The sequence below is a fragment of the Cotesia typhae genome, unplaced genomic scaffold (genome assembly GCF_013202065.1).
Source record: "Cotesia typhae breed Kobodo isofemale line unplaced genomic scaffold, CoteBio_Ctyphae contig_50, whole genome shotgun sequence".
Classification (NCBI taxonomy): domain Eukaryota; kingdom Metazoa; phylum Arthropoda; class Insecta; order Hymenoptera; family Braconidae; genus Cotesia; species Cotesia typhae.
This window is the reverse complement of record NW_027423758.1, coordinates 1,391,480-1,405,159: the sequence shown is the minus strand read 5'-3', so window position 1 is coordinate 1,405,159 and position 13,680 is coordinate 1,391,480. Positions and strand designations below refer to the sequence as shown.

Sequence of the window (13,680 nt, the reverse complement as noted above, 5' to 3'; positions counted from 1 at the left end):
TTCCCTTTGGCTCTTTTTCTTCATTCTTCTGGGTTAAGGACTTTCGAATTATTATTCGACGTCCTTTAATTTTTATCGTGTAAATTTATGTCTCTGGTAAATTTTCTATGTGAATTTAAAAAAAAAAAAGTTTTGTGATTTCATCGGAGACTCACGGTGATAAATTGCAAACGCAAATATCCCAATGGACGATGCATGAAAGGATGAAGCTGAGTCGCGTGCAAATCGTGAAGGGGATGTTGAGACGAAATGTCTAGTAGAGGCGAATGGTACACATCCACCGGGCCAGAAAAAGGTTCGAAAGCGCGAGAACCTACCGTCTAGCTCTCTCACTCAAGCTCAGGTCTAGTATTACTTTTTAAAACACGACTCTCAGGGGCTGCTAGCAACTCTCGACTCTCGTGCTCCACCGTTTCGTTCTATTTAAACTTTTTTTTTTTTATTTTTTTTTATCTCCGGTATATAGTTGCGCCCTTGTAAGCCATTTTATGAAAATTGTACGGCCCACCCCAGCGAAATATGTTACCCTTATATTTTAACTTTTCCGACCCAGCAGTGCTCTCTCCCTCTCTCTCTTCCTCGCTCTGTCCGGTGTCTGTTATTTTATCCAGCGAGCTCATACGCACTAACAACTCTCCGGTTCGTCATTATAGCTCATTAAAAATCTAATTCTCAGGATAATTTTCATTGTCGAGCCAGCAACTAACATAACGTACGATGGTTCAGCTAGAGAATTTGGGGTAAAGCTGTAACTCTAAATAGAGCAAACGTCAGAAGCAATTTTGAGTTTATCCCGTGGCTATAAATACTCGGAGTGTGCACGAAATCCCATGCATTTTATATACCCAGGTCAGTCTAGTGAGCACTCGTGTGATGTGTACCAACGTGTTTGTTAGGTCATCGTCAGAGGTCTTCTCTTTTTGTTGATGGCTTCCAGCATTTAGAACGTTAAGAGAACTTGTGAAAAATATAGAGGTTAAATAAGATAGAAAAGCACGTGGGTGGTTGTTTGCACGGGGTAAGTGCCGTCCAGTGTTCGAATTGTTGAAAGGGATGGCTATCGGGTAAAAAGCTCCGCCGCAAAGTATACCAACTAAGATTTTCCGGTGAAAAAGAACTCGAGAGTCAAACAGTAACGCTATATTCCCTGGAAAAATACTCGACAGACAGAAAGTCAACTGGCATCAGTGTGTCCGTTCCCTGGAGACCGCTCGTGACCAGAAGTCACTCGAGCGTGAAACAGATCATTGACTCTTTTCCCTCGAGATGAGCAGCATCAGGTGCCTTCCTTCCAACTGGGGTTTCATCTTGTTTTTTCCTCCGAATCAATGAGCTCATCACTCTCCAGACAGAAGGGTTGTCGGGTGATCAATACACCGGTGTAATGAATAAGCCGAACTAGTCGATTCGCCTAATGGGCTGTAGTGGGAGGAGTACGCACAAATGTGACCCCTAAATGTTATCAGTGGCTCACTCGATTAAGCCTCATCCAGTGGCTCCAGTCTTAACAAAGCTTCAATAACCCGGTTAATATCCAGCTCGAGGGACCAGCGGTAAATCTATTGGCCCCTTCCTGCCCTGATTCCGCTAACATTAAAATTGTATCAGATTCAAATGATGAGTTGTTCTTGAGAGACATCTTCCTCTTCTTGGACTTGTTCTCGTCTTGTGCTTTTAGCCCGGTGGTGTGACTTGGAGAAGTTGATGGAGGTGTAAGAAGATCCAGTGATAGAATGACGTGAGAGGTTGGAGCGGTAATAGCGTGTCTCGGAGACAGTAGTTTAGCTCTTGGATAGAGGATGCTGGATGGTGGATGGTGGAAGAGCCGTTCACGTAGAGACGGAAGCCTCAGATATGTTGTTGCATTGAGATAAGCTAAGCTCTCTCACGTGATGGAGCAACCCGTAAACTCACCCGGTGGTTCCGCGTCGCCCGCCATCATGCCACCCAAATGGCTCCTAGATAATGTATAGGTATACGTGATATGCCGCACTGTGGCCTGCTGTCATCCATGTGTATATATAACTCTCACCACGACAACCCGAAGGCGTCACTTCCTAGGTCTATATATGTATATATAGCTATATATATATATATATATATATATATATATATATATATATATATATATATATATATATATATATATATATATATATAGAACAAGATTCAATACTAATTTTAACCCTGTTTGCTCTAAATCCACGGTATTGATTGACACTTTTTCTCATTCCAGCATCTCCATATACACCAGTGCACTTTAGAATATTTCGTTTTAAATATTTAACCCGACATTTGTTCGGAATCGAGGATTTTGTTCGGGAGTTGGATGATTAAATGGAAAAAAAAAAAACAACCAACTAATTTTCATTAGCCCTTTAGATAAAACTAAAACAATGAAATATCATTTTGTTTTGGTTCATTTCCGTCTCGGAGTTTTATTTTCCTCGACGAGACGTATCTCAAAAGCTTTTCATCTTTGGCATACGAGCTTTTTATCATGGCATTGAGTCCACTGATGGTACGCGAGTGAGCGAGGGGAACAACCAAAGAACCCACTGGATAAAAGAGAGCCTCAAATAGGGGCAGATATTACCGGAGTGCTGGCTGGCTGGGTCGATTTATAGTGTGCACTACCTACCGTGGAAATGGTGATGGTGTCACGTGCGTGAGCTGAGAAGCATGTGTGTGTCGACGCGTGTCTCAGCTAGCAGGCATCGCGATGAATGGACATGCTAATTGCGCGTTTAATATTTCAGCGCTTGGCACATTCAAGGAGCGCCCTTGCGATTTAGTCATACATCCTCATAGACTGTACATAGAAGACTGTAAACTCCGAGAGAATGAATAAAGAAGCGGAATTTCTTATTCCTGTTTTTGCTTTGACGATCCACGGCAAGATTGGACTTGATCTGCTCAACACTCGGAAGCGTCGGCCCAGAGGGAACAAGAATAGATCCGAGGAGATAGATTAACGCAGTGTATCAACCGGCGATATCCACCCTCGCTACCCTTATCTTATATTTTATTTCGGGTAGTAGTACGCCACCGGTTATTTTATCCTTTGCAAAAAAGGCTCCCAAGGAAGCTGCTGCAGCGCTCAGTGATAAGGGAACCTAAAAGAAATAAAAGTTTTTCAAAAAAACGGAACACCCTAATGCCACAAAGCACCATTTTACCTTCAGTCTATCATCCCAGCAACCTTACGCTACCTCTATTCTTCTTCTCGAGTTTTCTTACAACGAGAGCTTAACTAACGACAAAAGCTGCCTAAGATCTCAATCCCAAATTGACAATAAAAAATGTCCAATTAACTCTTGGAGCTCCACCCCGAATCAGGAAGGACTTTTTCTGGCAATCGAAAAAGTTTAATCCAACCCGATTGCTTTTCCACTCGTTATTTCCAAGAATTCGCACCTTCTAGACATCACTATTGAAGCTTTTTTATTGCCATTGCCTGGTCTTTGTTTCTCAGTAAATAGATGCGCGAAATTCGTCGAAAATTCGAATTTCGGATTAGATCTGTCTCTGTCTATGTCTATGGAGAAAGCAACCGGGCAGATATTATATGTATAATACCGTATAAAGGGTAAGTTTGTTAGAGGCTTCCGGGCATCGGTAGTATCACGAATTCCGCGTATAGAAGCTTGCGGTTTAGTAACCGCAGTTTCTGTTATGCGTACATCTATCCTAGCAGAAGCTCGCTGGCTTTTGTTGCTTTATTTAAACTCCACATGTACCTATATGATCACTCAAACATTTCCTTTTGGTTTAAGCACCAAAACCTCTGTTGTTGTAACTCCTATTTCATCATTTCAACTAATAAAATAGTGAATACTATTTGGATTATTCTTCATTACAAAATTATAAAACCGTAATCCTGTACGGCAAAGAGAATGAATATTAAAAGTTGTTAATTATAAAGATACTCTGAAAGTATCTTCGGATACTTATTCGAAAAAATCCAATATCGAGAACGTGACTCGATACCATAAATTAGATTTCACGTGAACAGTAGTAACTCCTCGATTAAATCGTACAGTGTACACCCACCCCCTTTAGGATAATCGAGGGCGCAAGCCCAACAAGAGCCACGATCAGCGACGAGGAAATGGAGATGAAAATCGAGTGGTATAAACTTCTATCCACTGGCAAGGGCCCTTCCTTACTTTCCTAATCAGTAATTAGGATCAGTTGGTCCTTAGACGCACCACTGGTTTATAAATATAAGTCTAAGGGGTGTATAATGAATTCGGTGATTCGGTGGCGATTAAAAACACTCGATACGGCCTTGGTAGTTCCATTTCCCTCAAATGGGTTATTTCTAATCGTCTATTGCCTCGTTTACAGAATCTCCAAAGCACGTGTCCTGGATACAGAGTACAGACTACAGACTACTCTGGGATATCTTTAATTCCGACTACTCTGCTCTGGTTTTGATGTGTTCTGTGATTCCGAGGGACATCAAACGCAGTTACACACGCCCTCAGAATTTCCAATGGACACTCAATAGTCTCAAATCTGATGCAATCGGTTTATTCCGATATCCCAAATCGACAGACCAGAGCATAGAGCACATAACATTTCTCCAACAGCTTATTTAATTTCTCCTTTTTCTTTCATTGCAGCTGGCCATTTGATTTGTTCCGTATGCTTCTCGTAAAGATTTCACTTTAAATTCCCGGGGTTTGTTCTCACACACACACTCACCCCACACTCGGCTATATTCCAGTTGGTAACGGTCTAAGGTTTGTACCTAGTCCGTGACCTAGGGCAGCTGGAACACGTGTTCTGGCTCACGAGGCCAAGCACCAGAGAAAAAACTCCATATAATGCCGGCAATAATTTAACCCGGGAATAAATTCTCAAATAATAATTTTCTCCAGTCTGCTACCGTAGCTAACTGCCCACGATTTATCATTCTCACATTCGCGCTTCGCTCTCCACGCCCACTAGCTCCTGGTGTTCCTGGTTCATGCACTAACAGTCACTTATAATTCGTAGTTTTCTTGATGATTTTTGATGTTGAACGTCAATCAGCATCAGGGATTTGAAGTGAAAAGGGAAATTTATGTTTTCAAATAAATTCACAGTGGAAGGGGAAGTAGGGGATAAAACTTTCGAAGGGTATGAAACTGTTTTAGATACAACCTACTCCAGAAAGAAAAAAGTTATGCTTTACTTATGTACGAACAGTCGAACACGTACCGAAAGTTTGGGAATAGGTTACAAGCTATTGATACTTTTATTCGGGATGTTGTCAATTGGGTAACTCAAATCCTTGTTTTGTATCTAAGCTTTAAAATGAAATAATTATATTTTCTTTGTCATAAAAATTTTATTTAGAGGATTAAAGAATGGTCAGAGTTTATCCATTATGAAAGACAAAGTGTATAAATCTTTAAAAATAGTTGAAAAAATATTGCCTCCACTGAGAAGAGAAAAGAAAGTTTCAGTCAAAGGGAAGTTGATCGCTTTTCATTATTAAATTGCACTCTTATCCGTTTGTCCTTTCGCCCACGGTTCGACGCACCCTCAGTCCCGGTGGTGGGACTTTAAAAACATAAAAAAGGACGGAACTTCAAAGGACAAGGATCCTCGGGGAGGGTGCTGCGTTACCCTTTTCTCTACCAGAAGGTTTTAGCTTCTTCTTCCATCTTTATCTCTCTCGGTCTTACATTTTTCCCAAGTATTACGTATTCATTTGCCATTTCATGTACTAGTAGGTTGCTGCACGGTGTATGGAGGCATGTATGGAAGATGAAGCGTCTCTCGGGGGCCAGACTCCACGAAATAAGATTCCGATTTTCACGGAATTAATTGGGATTGAATTTCCCGGGGGTGAAAAGTCCACATCCACTGGGATTGTTACTACGAATTTGCTTAGACTCTGGAATAACTTTTGAAAAAAATGGTTCGGTTAAAGTCAGGACTATCGCAGTAGAGTAAAAATAAACAAATAGAAGCAGAAAAGCAGGAGTGAAAATAAGGAATAAGGTAAAATTGGGAAATGAAATAAAGAAGAGCTTTAAAAGTTGGATGATCTGTGTAATTCGCTCAGGAACGTGAGGATATGGAGGCGTAATAGAATGTGTATCTAATAACTGAAGCTTTGGGCATAACCGCCGGATGAAAATAAATATAAAAAGTTAAAAACCAAAGTGTAGGATCCTGGAGAATCGTTGAGAAGAGTGCATAAGAGTGGAAATGCGTTGGAGAACGTTTTCAACGAGAACTTCCGTAGTTGGCATACCAAATTTCTATCCCGACGCCGTTTCACCGGCTTATAACGCTATTCCCACTCGACTTCGATCTCACTCCTTACGTTCCCCCTTGTCAGCTCTTTCCCGCGCAAGGATAAGTGTTTTCCCAGAGTATTTTTGGGTATTTCGTTGCCTTCTTAAACGTATTCTCACGTCAGATGAGCTTTTTTCAAAGTGTTAACTTCCAACCGTGAGAATTAGCCTGAAGCGTCCAACGGAGGTTTACTTACCCAACACTTGTTTATCTTGGTGGTATTAGCTAGTAAGAACCACCAAAAGTACAAGAATAACATAAAAATAAAGTTTATTCGGGTGGTGTAGTAACAACTCTAGGTTTCCTCGAATTTGGTCTAGTCTGGGTTCTAGATTTGTCCATGGTAGTCGTCGTAGCTCGGGGGTGAATTTTGTCTGTGGCAAACCGCAATTACTGGGTGCATGGATCGTCCAGTTAAACTACTCACGACAAGAACATTCGGTGCGAAACGTCAGGTGTCTATCCAAGAAGACATGGACACGTGGTCTGACCTCCATTCTCCATTCTCCATTTGGTTTACAATCCTTGGAACGGACTCTTGTTCATTGCCAGCAGATGTACTTACTTTTATTTCGGATAGGAGTATCCTGACGTTTGGATGCACTGATCAGAGTTCTCAAATCCAGGTGGTGAGCACCACAAATGATTTTAATTCTATCCATCGAAGCACTTGACCCGGGGAAGCCAACGAGGCGTTCCCAATCAGCACCGGATTATCGTTGCTCGATGAAAATCCCCGGTTCGGCGAGCTCTCTTTTTTTATCGCCCATTGACTTCCGGTCGAAGGAACCGCTTCTCACGGCTGACTGCCTTTCAGAAATCGCGATCTGTCAGCCCCAGTAGGGGAGAATAAAGAGGATAGTTTGTGGTAGTGAGTGTTCGTTACGTTCCTGTCGATTGTGGTGCGTTGCATCGATTAACTCCCCCAGAACATACATGTTCATCAGATTGTGATGTTTATGAAAAAGGCAACAAACAACCAGCTAAAAATAACATGATACTCACGATCAGGTCATCCTCCCGTAAAGATACCAAATTAAGCCCCTAGATTCATTGTCGGAGTGATGAAGATGATTGCCAGAGTGTGATGATGATAAGATGACAAAACTGGTAAAATAGTGATGGTGATGCTGCTGGTAGTGATAGATTTTCCGAATAACACAACCTCGGAGTTGGATGGAGTGCTAGCTCGATGCGTAGATGTAATAATAGTTAATGCAGATATTTGGTATACATCATACGTCAGCGTTATGGCAATCTAAGTTGGGATGTTTAGTCAGACAGCAGGATAGGGCGGACCCGCGCCGACTCTGATAGCTGGCTGAGTCAACACCGTAGTGTTTGCCACGAAGCTGTTGGAGCCGCAACCCTGGAAAGGTTCAAGAGGAAACCCTGGTAGAATATGCCAACTGAGCGAGGATAAGGATGAGGATGAGTTTGGATGGAAGATGGAAGATGGAAGATCGGAGATGAGAGAAGAAACGACTATTCAGAGAGTGAAATAGGTTTAAACGCAAGCGAAACGGAAGTGGCTTGTGTGCCTTCTGCCGTGGACTATTTGGTGGGAGATATTGCTTGGAAATGCGGAGCCACTCCGTCGACAGTTACCGACATTTACTTAGAATGCCAGACGATACTACCGGGTGCAGCAGTTGATCCTGAAGGGTGATGGCGATGCTGGTCCTTTTCTCTCAGCAGTGAGTAAATCTCGCCGGAAGCAACTCGTTACTCACCCTTTTAAGAATCACCACTGGCTCAAGATGTTAAACAGTTGTCAAGTCCATCCCTACGAATTTCTTGATGTCTGTAAAGATTAACTAGTTGAGGGTCGACGAAACTGAGGATACAACCCTTCCTTAAACTCCATAAAATTGAATTACAATAAGCCAAGTTAAGTTGGATGATCCAAGCATTGTATTCTCTTGATGCTACTCAGCTGTCATCTTTCTCTTTCACTTTCTCTTCATCGCCATCATCATCATCATCATCTTCTTCTTCTTCTTCTTCTTCTTCCTCATCCTACTCATCTTTCGCAACTGGAGTCCTTTATTCTCAGCCGGTATTTGACTACAGCAAGTTTCCTCTCATCCTCACTAGTCAGGCTAGCTGTTTCATAAGTTAGGAACAACCGCGTGGGGACTGTTGGTGGTGGCTGGCCCGGTGTCTAGGTATTCTTACCGCTTTTGTTAATCCCTCTGGGGGTTGAATTAATTGCCGCGTTTTTGACATTCATTCAGTGAGCTGTACCCATGGAGCTGTACCTTGTTTATGCTGACGGCAGACTTTAACGATTAAACTCATAACTACCTGACGGATTTCAACCGTGGATTTAAACTATAATAAAAATAATACTTAACAGTGAATTTGCTGGTTGTACAACAACTCAACCTTACTGCTATTAATTCTTGCTCTGGTCTTTGCTCTGGAAAGCTCACATGTAAAGATGACCGCAAGTTTACCAACAGATTGCCAGTGCATAATCGCCCGGAAAAGCTTATAACTTTGTCCGAGTTCCCAGTTGAGTACCAAGAAAGCTGAGACAAAGCTTTTGTGCCTTTGGAATCGCAAACCGCTTTTCTTCGTGCCTGCGCAACCATCTGCTTTAACCCCTCCCCCGTTACCGTTCTATGTTATACCACTGGCTGGTAAAACTATTGAATATGCATAGGTTATATTAAATTGGGCCGCCGGCTGCTCCAGACCGAGCTTGTGGCGGACCAATTACACGCCGGATATACTCCGCTACAGACTCTAGACTATAGACTAGTTTTTAGTCATCACCAAAGACTCCAAGAACTTGTCTGTCGTTAAAAAATTATTCAAGTGGTCATTCCAAAAAAAATTGGATCTGCGGAAAATGGCTTTAGATTTTCGGACTTTAATTAATCGTCAGTGGTAAAAGATAAAAATAGTTTCTAAAGTTTTTTTTTGTATCTTCAATTTTTAAACCAGAAAATCCAGTTTTAATTCCAACTCATAAAAAGCTTTGAAAAATATTCTTTCAGTCATGAATTTTCGGCCTTCCAGCACCTTGACAGCCATTAAAGAGTCCTCCAGCCCCGATTGGCGATATCGGAGAATCAGCGAAATGATAAAATAAAAATCCAGCATATACTGAGACCGGATTTAGCTCGCTCTGATAGAGAAGTCGTTGTTGAATCTCATTAAGAAACGCTCTGCGAAATGTTTTTCCTCCGATTATTCACTAGCTTGAATTGCGGAATTAAAAAAAGCACCACGCTAAGAGAAAATAAATGGAATGAAGAAAGAAAGGAGGATAAAAAAGTGAATTATGATAAAGAAATAGATGATTGATTGCAATTTCATCGTAAAAAGTCCTGGCTTAGCTGTATACCCTACAAATACAGACGTCAGTTTGCCAAAGTTATACACTTTTCAGCCTCGGAGACTCAACTACCCTACCCTAACCCTTCCCACTCAGCTCAACAATTCGAACACGACCCAACAGATGCGCGTCTCATCGCAGCGACGTTTACATAATCTTGGCATTACTCGACTCAACTCAACTCAATTCAGTCCTCCCCCAGTCTGAAGCTTTCTTCTCGTTGCCACCCCTAGCTCCTCCACCCTAGGCCTTGTACAATCATTTTGGCTCACGAATCTCTTACAGTGCACCAAAAAATCTAAACTGCGGAACTGCCAGTGAGGATTCCGGGGATTACCGGTTCATTTTGGAAGCCTCTAAAATATACACCGAGATTGAATTAGCAGAGTCCCAGGTTCAATTTTTTAAGTCTCTAAAAGTCATCCAACAACTTTTTAACAATTACAAACCCGTTAGTTTTGATCCTTGTTGTTGATTTGATTACTTTTATCATTCCAACTGCACCGGATCAACCTCGGCTCATCAGAGTTGTTAGCTAAAAGTATTTTCTTTAATAATCTATCAGGCGGAACTGAAGCTGGAGGCTCACAGCTCAGTGAGTGAAATCCTCATCGGGATTCCAATCCAACAATCAATTAAATGACGTTCCAGTGAAGCGTCTTCCCATGAGCTTGTCAGGATGATCTCAGCCGCATTAGGTTGATGAGCTCAGTAGCCACCGACCTTAGCCATCATCCGATCTGGATACCGCCTCTTGACTGTTCTCTGCTCGGGTTGTAAGCTCTCGAGAGACTAGCCAACGTTTCTCGTTCCACGTCGCTCGTCTCTGCTCCGACTCAGTCTCAGTCTCCGAGATGGATACCGATACACACCGAGTACTTACAGGTGTAACGAGTCACCCCCAGGAGATTCCGACCAAGGATCGCTCTGAATGTCAGCTCCCACAACCAGCTAATTCGTCCCACTTCCAATTCAATCCCCTTTTTTCTGTCCCGTCCCCTTTGTAGCTATTTTAGAAGAACACCAGTGACTTTTCAGCTAAAAGTACCGGGACTATTTGTCGTTGGAAATGGCCGCATTAATTTTGAGGTTTACCGGCAATAGGAGCTTTAAGTACCGTAGTAACATCATCGCACCAGTCCCAAACAAATATATCTGTCTCCTGCTAAACTCTTTCTCTGTCTTATTGCCCAAGCAACGGTTAGACTAACACAGCCTTACTTTACTGCTTCGCAGTTACCTGCTATCTAGTCCAATTCACCCCTTCTCACCGAAATACCGAATACGGAGCAACTATTAGCGAACCGACATTCATCCCGTTTAACTCGAGTTAGCGCTTGGTCAGGTTTAACCGACTACCACCAGACGAGACGTTAACAAAATGATCTGCTTACTCAATCTGTCTTGCGTTAAACTCCTCCATCTTTCATTTGATTCGCACTGGTTAAACCATTTTGCACTATTTAAACCAATTAGATAAGTTACTTTGCTTTACTCTGCTCTACATAATGAATTTTGCTTCAATGATGACTCCTCTGTTGGATGATGATCATAAAAGAGGTTTAACCATCGAACAATCTCGGCGGATTTTATCAGAAAATCGCAAATCCAACCACCAGGTTGCATGAAGAACGGAAAATATTTATGACCGGAGCAGATGTGGGCCGCAGCATACATAAGGATAAACTTATAAGCGTGGAATTTAAAAATAAGGGAAAACCACGTGGACCAAGAGCTGGATTTAATACAAAGTTAATCCGGTGGTTGGTCTTCCACAAACCGTTTTATTACCAACCAGTACAAACATATTAACTTTAATACCGATTTGTTTGAGAATAAGATACAGTTAATTTTACATTTTACATTTTACATTCTCTATTCTCCATTCTTCATTTCCAGTTTATAAATAAAACGGCACGTACTCGCTCCATATAAATTTAATAAATGCCCTTCGTTACTTCCCAACACAAAATATTTAAATTGAACGTCAGTACTATTAGACAATTTCCGGTGGATCCAGTCTCACATTTATCTCCTCGCCGTTAGTGTAACGATAAAATAAATGAAATTTTTCGTTGCAGGTGAGTGTCTCGAGGATTCAATTTAAAATTCTCTATCTCCTTATCAGACCGTGAATATTGAGCCCAAATAAATTATCAGAAGTTTAATTATGTCATTTACTAGAGGGACATCTGTCACTGATGCCCCGATACTGTCCGCGATTAATTTTCCAAGCATCTACCCGAATTTTCACGATGCGATTGCTATCTCCGAAATGTCACTCGGCCAGCGCTATATTTAAATACAAGAATCGTTTCTCCGTAACCAAGTTCAACCCTTTATTGATCGTCAAATGACGTACTACTTTAATAAGTTAATTTATAAAGTTCACTAACGTCAGTTATTAAAATTGGAATTGCTATCTGACTTTAATTAATGTCTTACTCCTCTTTTGGGCTTTAAATTTTTAACGCTGATTAATAAATCAACCTTTTTAATTTGTTCCAAATTAGGTACGTAACTTTTCCAAGACATCTTCTGTGACCTACTAAAATTTCGTTGCAATCCTACGAAATTATTTTAGTTTTAAGTAGCTCCATAATTATCACCAAACTCTACCATTTTATGGTTTCAAAATTAATTTTTACCATCTCCAAGGTACCTTTGATGGCTTGTTAAAATTTGATTACATTAATTCAAATCGCTCCTATAAAATGAATCAGTTTTTAAATAACTGCGAATGATTATCAACAAGAGTTTTGATTCTGGCAATTAAACCAAGCTTCAGATGAGTTTAAAAATTGGTTCATACTTGCAAAAACTTGTTCGGAATCCTGAAAGTCTCCACCAACGTAGATCCCAGTTGACAGGTGGATTCTCCAAGATATGCAACACCGGAATGTATTAAAATATTTGTAGCATCCCGGAGTTTCGGAGCGTAATACACCGGGTTTCACGTCACGTCCTAATAATTTATTAAAGTTACGTACCTCGGAGTTTCCACCGAAATTCTTATACGCGACCAAGCACCGGGACCGAGTAATATCAGGAGCGATAACTCGCGCGTGTCGTCTCGCGTTTTCAAACCCGGCTTACACTTTAGCTCAGTCCTTCTTTTTGCCACACATTCAGCGACAGTCACCTTGCTCCGGTCTTAGTTTCCCTGTCTCCATTTAAGTCCGTCTAAGATTACAAGGCATTATTGTGTAAGCCTATTTTTCTCGAGTGTAACTCACCGGGATTCGTTTACATCCCGACCCGCATGAAATCGAATAGCTTCCTGTTGTTGAGTGTCCGGTCTTTACAACACCGCGTGATGTCATCGCATCAACAATAATTTTAAAAAACCAGCAGAATGGGGTTGAGATTGTAATTGTTCGGCTCTAGTCACGATCGACGTCTCGGATCCTCAGGTGACCTAGTTGAGGTTCCCTACTGCTGGCTGTCCTCTTGACACATCTAGGCGAACAAAATTAGGGGAAAAAATTCAGGACGAGTGCCGAGCATTTTTCACTTGTAGCCGGTCTCTCATTATCACGGAACTAAGGCTTCTAACGACTTTTATACGGCAGCCTCTTCACCTTCGACCTTTACAGCCACTTCCAGCAACTCGGTCAAGTTAATCTAACGATATTGTCTTCAGCTTTTCATAAACTCACTCTGCATATTTCGCTAATTAACTGAAAATATTGCGGCTATTTTTATCAGAAAAAAAAAAAAAAAAAAGAATCAGTTCAACTTTATTATTCGCTCGAAAAAATCACAACTCGGCAAATAATCCGGGTGGAATAATTTAAATTCGGACATATTTGTGTCCGAAATAGGAGTATTCATAGTCTAATATCCATGATATTGAAAAGTCTGTTGAAAATGTCCAAGTAGGTCAGTGCAGACTCGAAGTACTGTCAACAAAGCGCTTTAAAGAAAGCCTGAATTCTTCTCCTTGAGAATATATGTGTAAGTTAGTGTGCGAGGGAGGGAGTAGCAAAAATTCATGCTGATACTTTGCGAAGGAGAGAGAGAGAGAGAGAGAGAGA

The 13,680-nt window shown here is 41.3% G+C and overlaps 1 protein-coding gene across 5 annotated transcripts in view; it reads left to right on the top strand.

Annotated features, from left to right (window-relative positions):
• The window catches only part of Rbp6 (RNA-binding protein 6), a 271,526-nt gene that overhangs the window by 173,369 nt on the left and 84,477 nt on the right, over positions 1 to 13,680 (top strand). The window lies entirely within an intron of this gene.